This window comes from Vidua macroura, chromosome 9 (assembly GCF_024509145.1).
Source record: "Vidua macroura isolate BioBank_ID:100142 chromosome 9, ASM2450914v1, whole genome shotgun sequence".
Taxonomy (NCBI): Eukaryota; Metazoa; Chordata; class Aves; order Passeriformes; family Viduidae; genus Vidua; species Vidua macroura.
In genome coordinates, this window is record NC_071579.1 from 29,731,590 (window position 1) to 29,748,329 (window position 16,740).

Here is a 16,740-nt window from a genome sequence, read left to right on the forward strand (position 1 = left end):
TTCTCCCCTGCCACTCCTGTGCCCACTCCCCCGTCCGATCCCCGGCAGTTCTGTGCTCGTCACCTCATTCCCGCGATCCCACTGGCCCTGAACCCCCGTGTCTGTCCCCGTCGTGTCCCCATTGGCCATTGTGGCAACGTCACCGCCACGGCATCTGCGCTCATTGGGCGGAGAGCTCCCATCCTCCCCTGTCCCACCCCTACATCCCTCCGCGGCACCCCAGCCTCGGGGCCAGATCTGTCCATGCGAGGTTGGGAGTGGCCGCGGCTTCTCCATCACGGCTCCTGTGACCAATGAAGCATCCGGCCGCCACACGGACGGATTTGGACATTTGCCTCTTCGTTTCTTCCCTCACGCCGACGGCGACGTGCGGCCAGCCCACCCCGGGTGCAGCCGCAGAAGTGCCCAGAAGTAGCAGCAGCACCGACCCTGACGAGGAGCCGAGGCGCCAAGCTGCGTTCTGGGGAGCCGGCCGGGGCGGGAAAAGTAACGCGCAGCCGCTCCAGCCTTCCTGGTGTGGCAAGCCAAGCCTGGCTTACCAGAGGCTAAATCAGGATAGCAGGCTCGTGCTCCTCATCCTGGCACCAGGGAGATGACTCGGTTGGTGGAGGTGTCAGCCTACAGCATGCTCAGAGGGACTGTGATGATAAGGCGTCAACTTCTGCTAGCCCAGTTTCACTCCTCTGTTCCTCGCTGTGCCATATGATTTGTCAGCATGCACAGAGTGCAGATCCCTCTACCACTTGTGGCTGCTGTGAATCGGGCTACGTGCAAAGCCAAGGTGTTAATGTGTTCTTCTGGGTGGTGTTGTGGGGGTGGGTGCATCGTGGTTGACAGGAGAAATGTTATTTTTAGCAGGAGGAGCACATTCTGCATGTACTCACATGTGTCTTGTCAGTCAGAAACCTCAAGTCTATTCCTTTGCCTTGAAACTTCACATGTCCAAATGCATCCCCTCACAAAGTTCTTAACACGCCAGATTTACAAAGAATTATGGAAGAGCCTTCCAGTATTACCAGGGCTCTCCTAACCTTGGCAGACAATAACATCAACATGTTATCAAACTGTGGCAATTCTATTTTGGGTCCTAGGCTTTAATCAACCCAGTTCTCAGCACATGCTGATGTGCAAATCCCCAAAGCACTGAGGAGGTCACATCGCTGTGGCACGTGGGCAGTGCAAAGGTTGTTGGACAATGCCAATCTCTGCAGTGACAAGATCCTTATCTGTAAGATTGTAGTCACTTGCAGGATGAACCTGTTCTTCTGGCCAGCACCATGAATGCTGGAACACTGGTCTTCTGCAGATCAAATAACGCAAATTTGAATTCATAAGAGGATGTGCACCCACACGTCTAGTAGGGAACAGGATGTAGACCCACCTTCCCCCAATTTCTCCTCCAATACCTCCGCTGATGCCAGTACACAGCTTTTGACCACCTCACCTGAGCTCAAGGATACCACGTAGATAAATTGTGCCATATTGCGTGGACACACACACATCACTGCCTGAATATTAAGGCATCTTGAACAGCCAAGAGACAGAAATTGGCCCATATGCTTTGTACCTTCTTCCCTGGCTAGATGTCTAACTGTGTGCAGAAGGTTTTGAAACACAAAGAGAAACATTCTGTTAAAAATGCAATTACCATTTGTTTTTCAAGATATAGTATCCCATTATTTTTTCCAGAGAAGTGAAATTCAATAAGGTTACAACAGAATGTAGTCCAACAGTTACCGTACTTTCAGAGCATTATTTAAGCTACAGAATTTCTTAATGATTAGAAACATATGTAGGAAAAATCACATGCAAAATGAGAATGACTGAAGACAATTTTCCCCCAAAACACTTTTTTTCAGGCAAATAACAGCTCATCCACCACTGTTGTTCCATCCATCACGTTGGAGGTGTGAGACTCCCATCCACCCAGGGAGCCGTGAGCTCAGGTCACGTCAACAAACAGGCTTAGCAAAGTCCAAGGACCCATCCTGATTTCCAGCAAAGAATATTTTGCTGTTTCTTTCCTCTTCATGTCAGACCCAAGGAAGTGAGGCCATTTTCACCACGGGCAAGCTCTTGAACAGCAGCGACCACCCCAATGTCTGTCTTAATGCCACATCCCAGAAGGTTTTCACACAGGTGCAGCTGCTGTTTCATGGTCCAGAACAGGTGAGTCTTCATGAACCTGGAGTCAATAACAGATTAGGACACTCATTTCCTTTCAGGATTTACTTTACTGGATCAAATGAAATCTACAGGGGATTTGTAGATTTCAGAAAGCCAGGAATGGAGAGTGCTGGAGCACCCAAACCTCCTGGGGTAAACTCAGGAAAGACATGGTTGAACTCACTTCCTAGGATGAAGTTCCCCACTTGGGGTGATTCCACTGAGGCATAAGGGCTCCCATATATCCCAGACTTTGGCTTCAATGCCCTGAATCAGGGCATTGGAAGCCAAGTCCATATTTACTGCTCTGTGTGTGTGGTGAATACTAAAGTGCTGCCAATTTTGCATCTTCTCTCTCTCCTCCCTCACCCAGACTAGGTGCAAGTAATGTCTAGGTTTTCCTGGGACTGTAGACCTCTCACCTGTAACCTCCCAGCCACAACATTTCCGGTGCTCATTAGAGCTCCAAGTCAGGGAGCTGTCACCAGGAATGGGCAAACTGAGGCATTACAAGCCTAAACCAAGTGGTGTGAGCAGACCTACAGTGTCTGCCTGTGCCATCTGGGAAGGATCCCAGAAGATGGGATGCTCAGTCCCCTTCTGTTAGAGTCCAAAATGTCCCTTTTCTGCTGTAGAAGCCAGTTGTGAAGGGATTACATTCAGACTTCAGCCAGATAATTAAATGCAGTTAGCAGAAAGTGCTGCAGGGAGCCCTCCCTATGCCTCCTGACCCTGGATCACCCCTGGCTTTTTGGTCCAAGATTTTATTCCCTTCACACCCGGGAGCTGCGCCGCCGTTGCCAGCGCCGCCCCGCGGGCACATCCCGTCCGGATGCACCGAGTCAGATTTGGGGGTGCCGGGTGCTTCCCCCCGGGGGCCGCGCCCGCGGCAGCGCCAGAGGCAGCGCCCACCCTCCCCTGGCACAGCTCTCCCACCGTCTGCCGCAACCTGGCAGCACCGGGGCTGCAACCCGGGCTGTTCCGCATCCTCCGGCTCCCCGTAAACCTCGGGAAAACTCTCCCATCTAAGGCGCACCTTTTCAGTATTCACAGAGAAGAGTACAGTCACATATTCCTCTCAAAGCCACAAGGACTTGACTAGAGCTAAAATGTCATTTATGTACATATCACAAGCGTTTTTCTAGGCACAGATGTCTTTCTGGTGCCAATATGCTGTTTATGTACTTATCTGTCACAAGCACATGTCTACATACATATGCCCTGCTGGCAGAGGCACAGAGCATTTTGAAACTCTTATTAGACTGCTAATGAATAATACGCATACAAAGGAGAAAACAGAAGGTGGGTCTATCAGGAACAGCCTCTTTCTTAACTACCTTTTAATTGTAGGAGAGGAAGAAAAGAGATGAATTTTGATATGTTGGCATCTGTGAAGGCCTGCTTAGCAGCATCCAACGCCATCATTTTAAAAGTGGATTTTTCACAGGTTTGGGTATTTTGGGGGGAGGGGAGGATTTTTTTATTTTTTCCCTCTTAAAAAAAACCCACAAAATTTTGACACTGAGAGTATTGCAAATCCTGGTGCCAATGATGTATGATAGTGTGATTGTCACCATGGAATGCTGAAAAGCTCGAGCAGCTGTTTGGCATATTGACAGTGCGAATTTAGAGCATTTTAAATGCAAATGACAGTATTCAATTGATCGCAGGAAAACAATGGGTCATAGCCTTACCTTTCCTTGGCTATGCTCTGAATAATCAGGCTGCAAATCCATGCACAATAGGGATATTGTACACGTTCTGGGGATTTTGTTACCCGTGTTCATGGGGGTCGATATGATGCTTCTTTTGGGCAGAGCTGAAATAGAGGTGCCGCTGAACCATCCCAGGCACCTCGCAGGGGTGAGGTGGGGAAAAGGGCATAATTTGCTCCAAATCCACCACGTCCTAAGTGTCAGCCTGTTTTTCTTCACTTCTATCCTTTTCTGCTTGCTCTTTAATCATTCCCAAGGGTGGCTGGCTTTCTGCCTGACTTGTCTCCATTATACCCTGCTGCAATCAATATGGCAAGCAGAAATCAGCAGGAGAAGGCATGTTCTGCTCCCAGTGAGAGCCGGTGGGAGGGAAGGAGATCAGGCCAGCCAGCTGCAACCCCAGCCCGGCAGGCGAGCCGAAATCCAGCCGAAAAAAGCTGCCGCCAGACGGCTGGGTCCTGTTTCCTGCGTGGTGCCCCCTGCCCTGCAGCCAGCAGCGGGTAAAGGTCTTCCTCCTTCCCCCAGCCCTGGGAGGGCAGGCAGGAAAACCTGGCCCTGGTAAAATTTACCCTGAAAGCCCTAAAGCCCTTCTTTTTTTTCTTTTCTTTTCTTTTTTTTTTTTTTTTTGCTATGGGGGAAAGAAAAAGAAGGGTCTTTCCAAAGCAGAAAAGTCCAGGAATGGGGGAGCCATTTTCACCTGAGCAGGTCTGTTACATGTGGACACTGGTGAGTTCTTCTTGGGTTCAGTCTGGCTCAGGTCTCCAAAGTTGGTCATGATAGATTGAAGCAGCCACTGCCACTCTTGTGTACCTCTAGCAATAGATTTTTGGTTTTAAGACCCACATTTCTTTGAAAACAAGTTAAAAACACATGCAGGAGTGGTGTGGATGAGGACATCACCAAGGCAGTGCTCTCTGCCCATGGCTTTACCTTGCCATGTACATATCTGACATCTCCCGCCAAGAATTTTAACTTGGTGAATTTCTTCCCTTTCCCTAATTTGTAAGTCTGAACTGGATATTCAGGATCCATTCCCTCACTGCAGTCCCCTGATTGTATCTAAATTATACCAGTGAGCAGAGCTTTTCTGGCTCCAGTGCTTCCATCTACCCTTCTGATGTTTCAATCTTAAGTACTTTGGGTCAAGCACTGGTTTTTGTGTCTCCTTGATCCAGGGGTTGTGTGCTCTGGGACATTTCTGAGTGTTTCTGCAATACAACCACTGTACAAGGGGCATCACAGTTGCCAGAGTGGTTGCTGAGATGTCTGCAAGATATCCATGATCAGATTTGCACCTGGGATCAGGAGGGTGAGTGGAACATCACAAATGGCTGATGCTCTTGAGCTGTCTGCATGTGAGATCCGTGTTGTGGGCTCCTTGCGCCAGAAATTGGCTTCTCCAGGGACTCTGACAATGTCAAAAAGTTCTATTTTATAAAGGGGAGGTTCATGAGGAGCTGGGGTTGGAGACCACACGGTTAATGTCATCCGTTTATGGAGTTTTGTTAGAAGACTCCACAAGTTTTTCAGGCTTTCCCATTCTTGCCCAGCAGTCCCAGATGCCCATTCTGCCTAGGTACAAAAATCAAGGGGCTGTACAGCTAAATGACACCTATTTCAGCATCGAGCCCTTAAGTCTCTGATGGAAGGCAATGAATAAAAAAAAACCCAGCATCATTATTACCTATGCCTTCCTAAGATAAATCTGTTTACCTGTAAAACAGATACATTAAAAACCAATCAGCCAATAGAAATAATTAGTTACAGGGTAGGCATGTGATTTGCTCAGCCTCTGGAACGGGGTAATGTCTTGCTTAGCTTGAACTCCTTCCTGATGGATGCTTGGTGAAAGGTCTTGGAGACGATGTACTCAGCTAAACGCTGGGGAGACAGAAAATGATTACTACAGAGACATTGCTCAAGTCAGCTCTGCGAGAAATTCATCACCAGCAGCATTGGCACCACACACGAGCAGCGGCGTATGGAAACTGAACTGTAAAAAGTAACAAAATCAGTGAACTAAGGGAACACTGCATACCGTGAACGTGAGGGAATGCATCGTTTCCCAGAGGGAGAAACGTTCCTATTTAGCAGGCTTTTGTTTTGTTACAGGAAACACTTGGATGGAGGGATTTAGCTGTGAACACAGAGCCTTTGTTTTCTGGGAACAAAGGGAACCCAACCACAGGTTGGTAGTGGTAAACTTTCTATGCTGAGCTGGTAGGTGAAGCCTTGGGCTTGATATAAAACACGCAGGACCGGCTTCTTGTGCCTAAAATCCCGTGGCCCAAAACAGCAGCCAGTGGAGGTAAATTTATAGCTCATGTCTGCTTAGTGGCCACAAGACCACCCTAAAATAAAGCCAAGACCAAGAGGAGGGGCTGCTGCAGAAGGCTGCTGCCCCCTCCCCAACATTAGCAAGACGCTCTTGATAGACCTTTAAAAGACATCAATGTTGTCTGTAGTCTGGAAGGCCAGTGCTGTGTGTCCTGCTGGGAAAATCCTCCTGCGTGGAAAGTGGAATTGGGGTCTCCTCTGCCCCAAAGGCTTCCTGTGAGCCCTTTTACCTGAAAGATGGAGCACAGCAATCTTCAAAGGCTCACAAACACCCGACAATTTAACAAAGGCCCACGTTGTTTACAAGCAGCTTGGCACATCTGGAACGAGAGAGAGGATGCCTTGACTTCAGCTAAGTGAAGGGACTGATCTCATCCTACCAGAAGGAGAAGGGTAACAATAAAACAATTCCACAAGTGTCCCTTGCGATGACAGGACCAGTAGAATTTTTCCAATCCTGCTGGCAAATGGTAGAAGGCAAAAGTCTTGTGGAGACAGAAGGAAGAAAAACAAAATGTCTTGCAGGAGGCTAGAAAACTTTCCCAAAGCATTTTTCTTTAAACTTAACCACATGATTTACAAGCTCATTATTAGTTTCCCCCCTTCCTTACATAAAAAGAGAAAATAAAAAAGTGTAGATTAACACATTTTTGGATATCTTCCAAGCTCTCAATTCCTCTGTTTAAAGGATTATTTTGACAAATCAAAAATCACTTTTTGGGTGGCCTGGAGAGACTCAGATTTGCTCTTTCTCTGTAGCAGAAATGATCCCTTCTCAGAGGGTGCTTACTTGTTCCTCTCAGACAAATAACAGATAGAAATCCAGTCCAGCTTCTGATCTAATTGTAATACAATATTGCCTGCTGATTCCAGGGAATTTTTTTCCAGATTGGCCAGGCTGAGGAATGCATTAGGTACCTTAATCTCTACCTAGTCACTACTCAGGAGATACTAGAGGTTCTCCAGTGAAAGCAGAGCCTTGGGAGCTGTGACAAGACCATCTTCACCCGGGTTATGAGAGCAGAAAATGCTCCTGAGCAGGTACTGACTGACATTTTGGGGGAGGGCACAAGGGTTGGGCTGTCTGCTGGAACTCCCCGGTGTCACTCACCTTCATGGCACCCAGCTGGACACCAGAATGCCACATCCATTGGGATATGCTGGCTTTCTCACTGGGATGTGGCTGCAGCTCATGGTCTGGCCCTGCCACAGTGATCACCCTGCAGCTGGCAAGAATTCCTGGTGGCCTCAAAGCCTAATGAGCTCATTGAAGGATCACAATGCATATTGGAAAGGTAAGTGGATTAGCAAAAAAAGTGCCCAGCAGAGAAGTTCAGAGAGGCAGTTTAAGAGCAAACCAAACCACTGTGAAAGAAACAATTGTCCTGGAATAGAAAAAAGAGTTTTATATATATATTCACTTAAAGGCAATCTTTGTAAACAGGTTGAACAAGACTATGAGGCTGGAGGAACAGATGGGAAAACGGAACAAACAGATGGAAAAACTCTATTTCTGAAAAAAAAAATATCTATTTGTAAAGCTATAGCTACTTGGAATGAATGTTTCAAGGTTAGGAAGCTGAGGCATCAGGAAATTTATAACAAGGCTATAAATTCATCCATCTGAGATCAGTAGGATGGCAGATCTTTTAGACAGGTGAGTAAGGTGATTCCCAAACAGCCATGTACATTATTTATCCATACTTATTGCCACTATCCTTGCTCCCCTTTAAGGCTATATCTTACTCTACAGTTAAAAATTACCTTTCAGCTTTTCATTAACCACAGCTGACTAATATATTAAAAGAAAAGGAGCAAGTTCACCTTGTTTTCTGCTTTCTGCTATCTAATCACAGGGGGAAAAGAGCCCACCAGCACTGTTAGAAAAGTCTTATAGACAAGAAGGGGAGAAGAAGTGAGCACCATGGCTCAGCTCTCCAACTTGATGGGGAAGTAAAGGCATCTTCATTAAATGCCTCCTATCCACCCAGCTGTTCTTGAGCAGCCCTCTGAGTTGTTTTAGAGGGGATGATCAAGAGAAAAAGTGGGAGAAAAGGTTTGATGTTACACTGATTCCAGGGGGAAACTTTTGCAGCAACCAAGCTGCAATGCTTGGGGTGAGACAGCCTTGCAGGAAAATGTGTGTCTTGTGTTTTAGTCAAAGAACCACCACCTGCAGAGACAAATCCGGCCCAAGCTTCGCATGGTGTTCCTTGGTGAAGAAGGGTGAGATACTTACAGAAAAAAAATTCCCAGCCATGGACCAGATGTGCAGAAACTCTCCCTGGAGTAAATGAATTCAGTAACCTCCAAGCAGTGCTGGGATAAGCAACAAAAACTGCATTACAAAAAGGCTAAGTTGCTGCTAGGACTAGGGGGATGGTGGTTTGGGCTGGACAGTGTTAACAGGTGCTGGTTTATGGTGTTGGCTCCAATCCCTCTGAATCACAGCTTCACAGCTGTGAGAAGGGACAGTAGAAGTGCTCCAGCTCACTGGGGAGATGCGAAGATTGAATTTTTAACTGAGTGCATTCAGCAGCGTGGAGGTAAAAAAGGATGTTTGCTTTCAGCACGGGGTCTGGGATGGGGATACAGGGGTGGGGACCCAGCTGCCAAATGTGTTTTGTTGTCTCCCTTATTTCAGGTCATTTCTTTTAAGTTGGTGCAGGGCTTTTAAGGACTGTGTCCCATATCTGGGTCTTAGCAGATTTGCCCACATGTTTTCCTGTGTGTGTCTCTGGGACTCATAAAAGCGTCTTTAGTGCTCAAGTAAGTTCCCCTTTGAGAAGGGACTGTCAAAGACAGGCACTAATGTCATTAGGAGGTTACAAGGGGGAAACAGGAGAGAATTTGCTACAGATCCTCATTTCCATAATCTTGCCTTGGCTTCCTCGTTTGTCAGTTCTTAACCTCAATTCTTTAACCTCCAAATCTGTGGAGTCGTTGACCTTGGGGATTTGTCTTCAAACTGATTTCAAGTTTTAGGCAATCTAAATTAGGCTTCCCGTGACAGAAGACAAAACTTGGTCTTTCACCCAAATGTGAAAGACAGGCCCAGAGTGCAAGTGAAATCTTGCAATCGTTTTTTCAAACCATCTGCCCATCTGCAGTCCCAGAACAATATCAGTTCGGTGCTGCCTTCCATCTCTCTCTCTCAGGAATAAAGAAATTACCATAAACAAAGCAGATCAAGGGTCTTTTTAAGCCAAATGCAGCCAAGACACATTGCTTGAGAAAGGAGCAGGAGAGGAGAAAAGAGCTGCAGGGGAAGTTTCTTCCTAATTCTCATTAACTCCAGTTTGGCCAGTGATGCTGGATGCTGCAGTGTAATTTGGAGGGGATGGTGCTGTGTCCCTCTCCATGGGCACTCAATTTCCAAGGTATTTCTGTGGCAAACAAAAGTGATCACCATGGGGAAAAAAAAAAAAAGGAAAAAAGACTGCAGAACTGCTCCTTAAAAGTGCTCCCTAACTGTGCAGAGGAGGGAGAATACAAGAAAACAGGGAAATTAGTCTGGACACAAAGAGCCTTTTGGTCGCTCAGACCATTCCTGCGTTGCACATGGCAGTCAAACCCCTGCCTGAATCACGCTCTTTATTTCAGGGAGCGAAGCCGTTGTGAGAAGATGCATTTATTTCCAAGAGTGCTCTGAGTTAGAGAGGCTGCAGCAAGCTGGCAGGGCAGCTTGGCACGAGGATTTTCTGGAGCAGCAGGTAGAGATGAACAACGGGAGCTGGACCAGTCCCTGCACGATGGGGAAACAGGGGAGGAAGAGAGATTAAATAATTCAGTGTGTGTTGATGTGATGCATGGAAAAATACCACCAGAAGTCACAAAGCTAAATGCCTGGGTACCTCTCCAATGGATCAGAGAGCAGGTTTGGGGGGTAAAGAGAGGGAAACAGGCACATCCGTGCTGGGGAGCAGCTTGTGCAGTGGTGGCTGCGGAGAGGCTGCCCCCGAGGTGCCGAGAGGGGGAAGGAGATCTGCGGGAGCCTCAGCCTCATTATTTTTATGTTCAGCTGCCTAATTACTACGTGTCAGCTGTCTGTTGGAAGGAACGATGTACTGCAGCCTCTCGTTTGGGAATTTATAGTGATTAATGGGCCTGGAGGGAATGACTAACGAGGAAATGTTAGAATTAGTAAATATGCATCACCGTGCCGTGAGTAAAGCAAGGGACATGACAAATGAGCCCAAGTATGTGAAAGATGTAAATGTTGCAGAGGGACAACCTTTGGGATGTCCCGGGGACCCACAGAAACCGAGAGGAACAGGAGGGTGGGAGCAACACAGGTGTGATCCTGTGGGGAGACAACAAACCAAGTAAGGAGGGCCCTCCAAAGCTTTCCAAGCAGTCCTAGGCAGACTTGGAGGAACAAACTCACTCTGGCAGGCACTGCAGCAGGATGGAAAGCTGTTTCCCTGTCTGTTGCGTCCTGTGGAGCACAGCAAGGAGCACCGGTGTCACGGCCACGTGCTGGGCCATCACCATAATCTGTCCTACACCAGGACCCGGGGCTTTGAAGATATTTAGGTACTGTAAGATCCAAACCACTTGGTTTATCCATTTCATGTGCAGAAATTGCTTTCAGCTCTACTGTTTCAGAAGAACTTGTTTACCAAATAACAGCTTTGCTGCGTGCCAGGGACCTGTAGCTGGTCCAACATCCATGCAAAGTAACACCTGCAGGCTCAGCCTTACAGGCAAGGACAGCACAGAGCAGCATCATGGAGGGACCTGGGTTTTGGGGCTACTTTCCTTCTATTCCTATGTAAGAGAGATGTGTAAACCCCCAGCATTACAGCTTGCAGGTGTTCTTGAATGGCTGTCATTTTAAAAACTGTAACTTTAGGAAAAATTCCACTAATTTCAGTAAATTTATTAAAAGCTGTAAAATGAACAGGATTAAGGAAGAAAAGCAGCTGTCTTAATTTCTTGATCAAACATCTCTCTGAAATCATCTGGTAATCACTGGTCTGTACACCTGTCCACTGCCAGCATCTGCTGGTGAGAACATTCCTTGAGCAGTGCAAGGTAAACTTTTGTACCAGTGCTGCAGTCTTTATATGAAACTAGAACCCAGATTAAAATGTTTGTGAGTTTTGGGTCACAGAAAATCTAGAACTAGATCTGCTACAGAAAACTGAAATTTGGTCTTATTTGGACCTACCAGATCAAACCCCTCACTCCATGTGGCTTTTTCCATTTTATTTCCAGCACAGCAACATTATTCAAATTTCACTCAATTGAAAGATGCAGCTGTTTCTATTTTTGGTGTATCCCTGTTAGAGAATAGGAATCAAACAACAGTTCTGCACTGTTTGGTGATCAGCAATATTCTGTCTGTAAGATAATTTTCACTCATTGGAAACAGAAGTCAGGGGAGCAATAGCTTAGGTGCTTCTGCCCTTTAAATACTGCAAAACAGCTGTAATGTTATGTTTTCTCTAAAACAGATATTTCTGAAAGCTGAGGCAATTTTCAGGGGACATAACTAGATCATAGACAAGCCTGTAGCTATGGAATTGGTATTTTTCCTTTTCCAGCATGCCTAGATGAAAAAAAAAATTATAGGGGGAAAACAAATCAACAAAACAAACACCCCTGCCCCCAAACCAATCAATTAATCTCCTCCATGAAAATGAAATAATCTAAATAACTCCTGCCCTGGAGGATAACTGTGAACTCCTGCAGGTAGAAGGAGGATCACTCTGTGCTTCAAAGTGCTTTAGGGCTCGGAAGGCAAAGCAGAAACCAGTGATGACCTCCAGTTTCTTACTGGACAGCAATGATTTCTGTAATTACATTTAAAAAGAACAAGTCCTTCCCTTGCTTTTTTTGTAGAGATCAATATAAAGTGAGACTAGACACGTACCAAACAACTTCTTCATCAACAGCTTGACTCTGACAGTGGAAGTTATCCAAAGTCACTTCTTTAGTTCCTCCTAAAGCAGAAAATAACAATTCCCCCTGCAACACATCCCCTCTAAAGAAACACTCACAAAGGCTATTTTGGCAAACCAAAGACCACCTCCAGTGTTCCCATGGGCAATGGGAAGTATCTCGTGGACCCAAACCCTCAGAAGCAGCCCAGCACTGCCTCTTTCTCTGGCAGCAATGATGTGAAACACCAAATCCCAGTCTCAAAATCAGGAATTTTCTTTCCCATAGGTCTGTGGCCTCAGCCAAATGCCACTTCCATCACTCCTAATGGTACAATGACCCCTGCACCCCACATGAAGGGAGAGTTCATCTCCCTTGAGAAAGTTCAGGATTGAACCAGGGCTCTCAGTTTCCCTGGTTTCACCACTGCCAAGAGAAGTTCAACACTTGGTTGAATTGATGAAAAAGAAAACTTTTAGATGAAACATTATATATACTCTAATTACAATGAATCCATCTCCAAACAAAATATTTAATTTCAATTTTCCCAACGATGGCTTTATTCGGGGGCTGTACATCCAGAGGGAAAGGATTTCTATTTTTCAACAGCAAAACATGATGTTTTCGAATGTACTTTTTCAGTTGGAAAATGACAGGATGGAAAATCCACAGCTATCTCTACTTATAACACATCATGGTTAGGTGTGTGTGCATAGCACTTAGCACAGCATAAAACATAACATAGCACATAACACATCCAGGTGGGTGTGCATATGGCATGGGCACAAAAAGTAAGTTTTAGAGACAAAGTTTGAGAACACAGAAACTATTGGAAAAGGAGGGTTAAATAGCAGTCAGATCAGATGGTACAAAGCAAGCTGTGCTTTCTTCATCTCAAGGAAAGTTAAAATACAAAAAACCTGTTTGCAGGTGATGCTGAAAACACTTTGGAGGTCCCTACATTTATTGTTGGGTACAGCGAGACCTGGTGCAAGAAACATTTGGAATACAAAGTCATTTGTACTGGGGGAACAATATGCAGCCCTGAGCAGAGAAAAAGTCAAAACTCAGCTGATGTTTCTGAGTCAGAGGCAAGTACAACTGGTCAGATGTGCCACACACTTCTCCCCCTCCAGCTGAAAATAACACCGCTTCCAAATTTTCTGGGAGCATGAAGATTTCAACAAGAGCCTCAGCAGAGCTGCCCTGCGTTGTGTTGTTTACTTTTGAGGAAATTGTTGACTGCTTTCCATTTTGCCACATGTGAGACAAAACAATCCGTTATCCTTTTCTTCCATAAAATTGTTTAATATTCCAAGTTTCTCGTGTGATTCAGAAGGGAACTGTTTCCTAGTGCCAACCTCTCCTGCTGGGGGGTGGAAAACGCCTGCTCATGGCTTGGTTCAGCTGCAGGATGGCAGCAGATTGGCCTTTCCAAAGCAGGGGGCTTGGGCAGCGACAGGCAGACGTGCCCAACCATCAGCCAAAAATATCACCCAAACCCAGGGCAGGAAACATTTTTAATGGCTCACCTAAAAAGGCAAAAAATATTTGCCAGAGGTTCCAGCAGTATCACAGTTAACACAGCCATTTCTCCTGGTAAACAGGGGGAATTGCCTGGATTGCCTGAAATGGGTCAGTTATCACCCCGGGAGCTGCTGGCCAAGTCTGACCTCTCCACCTCACACCTGGGTGCAATTTCCAGCAGCCCAGCCACTGCTTCCAGTGAAATCAAAGCCCATGCAGCCGTTGACTTCTAAGATCTCCAATAGGGAGATCTCAGCTGTGGTTACCAGCTGGGCTGCGCAAGTGTCATTTTCCAAAAAACCCATCTGCCACACTGAGGCTTCAGTAGCCAAGAATCTGCTACTTACTACCACAAAAACTGCTCCAGATTTTCACAGGGGTAACTACTAGCATTTACATTTTGGGAGGGACAGAGAAGGTGGATTTTAGAAACTGTTACTTTCAGTGTTGAAAGGAAATTTTTCTCCTCCTGCGCTGGTCCAAGTCTGCCTTTTTCTCTGCTGCTTTCTTGTTTTGCTGCTTCATTTTCAGATGGGTGCCCTTGGCTTCCCAGGATCGTGGGCCACCTAATGTCTTTTATCTTTCTTGACATTTTGCATCTGTATTATGTCTCTAACTGCCTTTGCTTTCAGCCTGGCTTCCCTTTTCTCATATTCAAGCTTACAGGCAGAGCCAGCCCAGCTGAGATTCGCATCTCCAGGGATGTTAGATGTCTCCAGGGTTGATGTCTACATTGGAGCTGCTGCTCTGGATTCCCTTTAGCATCACTGGAGAGAAATGAGTGACTAAGCCACGATTTATCTGAGCTACTTGAGGCATCTGAACTTAGTGGGGGATAATTTCTGCATCACCAGCATCTCTTTCACTAAGTTAGCAACCAATGGAGAAGTCAATGTTGGGAGGCACGACTCCTGTCCTGTATCACAAAAAAAAAAAAAAAAAAAAAAAAAAAAAAAAAAAAAAAAAAAAAAAAAAAATTTGAAGTGCTCTGAATATGCCTTTCCTTTGGGAGAGTCCTGTCCCTTCACAGGTGCCTTTCTACACCCCTTGGCTCAAACAATTCACATGCACCTGCCTTCTCAGGTGATGCCACCAAGGTTCATGGACCTGGTCACAGATTTCTGCAAGGTCTGGCTGATCCATCTCCACTTATTGCCAGGGTATCTGGTGTGACTTTTCCCCAAGAGGCCACATGAAACCTAAAATACCATCAACAACCCTGTTTGAAGAGTATGGCCATTTACACACAGGGAGGCAGGCTACAGAATGAAGGTTATTTAGTAGAAAAGGAGATTTATCATGATGGATGAAGGGCATTTTTAGCTCAAGAGGCAGCTGGTTTCCCTGCAACCAGATGGCCACAGGGTCCAGGCCAAACTTTGCATCTTGACCATGCTCCAGTGTGATGATTACGACTGACTGAACTCAGAGTTTGGCCACCATGCGAATATTAAACATCCCAGAACGATTTCTAAAGATTATTAGATTAGTGCAGCACTCAGGTCAACATCTCACCACTGAGCTCATGGAATAATGAGAGACTGAAATCAACAGTATTAAATCACAGGCATCAGTAAAAAGCACTCTCCAAGAACAAGACACTAAACTATTAAAACTGGGCCAGGATGGAGATGCTGGAGCCCACCTAACATACAAGGAAATTGAAATATGCACCAAATCTGAGCTCAGAACTCGATCCTGATTTTACAAACATGCATTTTGTCAATAAAAACATTGGCTACAAATATCTCAACACCTCCTGCTTGTCAAAATTTGGCCTGGGATGGAAGTTGAGATGTGTGAGGCACCTCTACTACTTCTTCATAGAGATTATCCAGAATTACCTACTGAACCACAGCCATAAAATCCAGCCTGAGTTGCCCTTATGCTAAATGACTCCAGCACAGATGTGTGAAAATCTGCTAATAGTAATCTTTAGGCTACTTTAGCAAAACAGCTGAGTGTGGTGGAATCTTGGGAACTTGCTGTTAAGTAAATTCCTGATTTGGGGAGCAGCAGGAGCAAGAGGGAAAGGGTCTGGTACCTATCTGCTCTGGTCATCTGGAATTAATCTACAGCCAGGCATCTGTCAAAGCTCCCAGATTCTTTGGGTATCCTAGAGGCAGCTGAGGGAGACAGTGCCTGCAAAGGAAGTCCACTCTGGAAATCACTTCTGTGCACACGAGGCAGCCTGAGCACCCAAAACCTGCACCAACAGAAACCACTCCTGTTCCCACAAAAAGACAGATTTTACACCCAGGTATAATAAACATTTTAAGATTTATACACAGGGACCTGATGAGCCATTTAGCAAAGAAAAGAAGGAGTCAAGAGGAAGACAAATAAAACTACTCTCTCTGCAATGCCTGTGAGTGGCTTCTGTGAATTTTGCACCACGGCTCCTCGACGCATCCCGATCCAGGGTTCATCCGTGGAGGGAGGATCTTCCCCAGTGCATCTGCACTTCATTAGGAGTTTGTAGACTGCAAAATGAGCAACAGACCCCAGCATGAATGCACATTGTCTGAGCTGGGCTGATCACACTGTGTGATACAAGGGAGTGTTAAAAAAAACTGTTGTTCTTCAGTAAACATTGGAAGAGAAGACTGAAGATTAATTCAAACAGCTTGGAAAACTGAAACAAGAGAAATCAGCTGAATATTTCCAAATATGGGCTACCTTACTTCAGTATCAAGCCAGGAGAACCTTGGGGCATGAGAACCAACCAAGCTGCAACTCCCTGGATAACAAGGCCTTAATTAAAAGCTAAATTGCACATACATAAAAAACCCCACAGGGCTCACTTCAGCCACAGAGGTCATGAAATCACAGGCAATCATATGACAAACATTAATCCAAAAGTCCAGGGAACAACTGCTCTGCACACACTCACTCAACACAAGCCACAGAAACACATGCAAAAATGCCATAACGAGCTTAAGGCTTTTAGTACAAATAAATAAAGCCACAAATAGTAACACCAAAGGAAGAGAGAAAAGGAACCACCAAGGGCTCTGGTCTTCTATAGCAGGGAGCTGTTCAGTGAAAAAGCCAAATTAACTCCAAGAGAGAGATTCTATCCAGTGTTCTCCCAAATCCCTGCTTCCCT

At 45.8% G+C, this 16,740-nt stretch overlaps 2 long non-coding RNA genes across 2 annotated transcripts in view; both read right to left on the reverse strand.

The window, feature by feature from the left end:
- Positions 1 to 1,714: 1,714 nt before the first annotated feature.
- Positions 1,715 to 5,772, reverse strand: LOC128811373 (uncharacterized). The gene is made up of 3 exons (XR_008438326.1): positions 5,647 to 5,772; positions 4,579 to 4,693; positions 1,715 to 2,185 (listed from the first exon to the last, which is right to left on the reverse strand). It is a non-coding gene; the product is annotated as an uncharacterized LOC128811373 (long non-coding RNA).
- A 684-nt stretch (positions 5,773 to 6,456) lies between these two features.
- LOC128811562 (uncharacterized) overlaps positions 6,457 to 16,740 on the reverse strand; it is a 36,084-nt gene continuing 25,800 nt past the window's right edge. The window contains exon 3 of the long non-coding RNA XR_008438384.1: positions 6,457 to 6,538. This is a non-coding gene — a long non-coding RNA (uncharacterized LOC128811562). The remainder of the gene's footprint in view (positions 6,539 to 16,740) is intronic.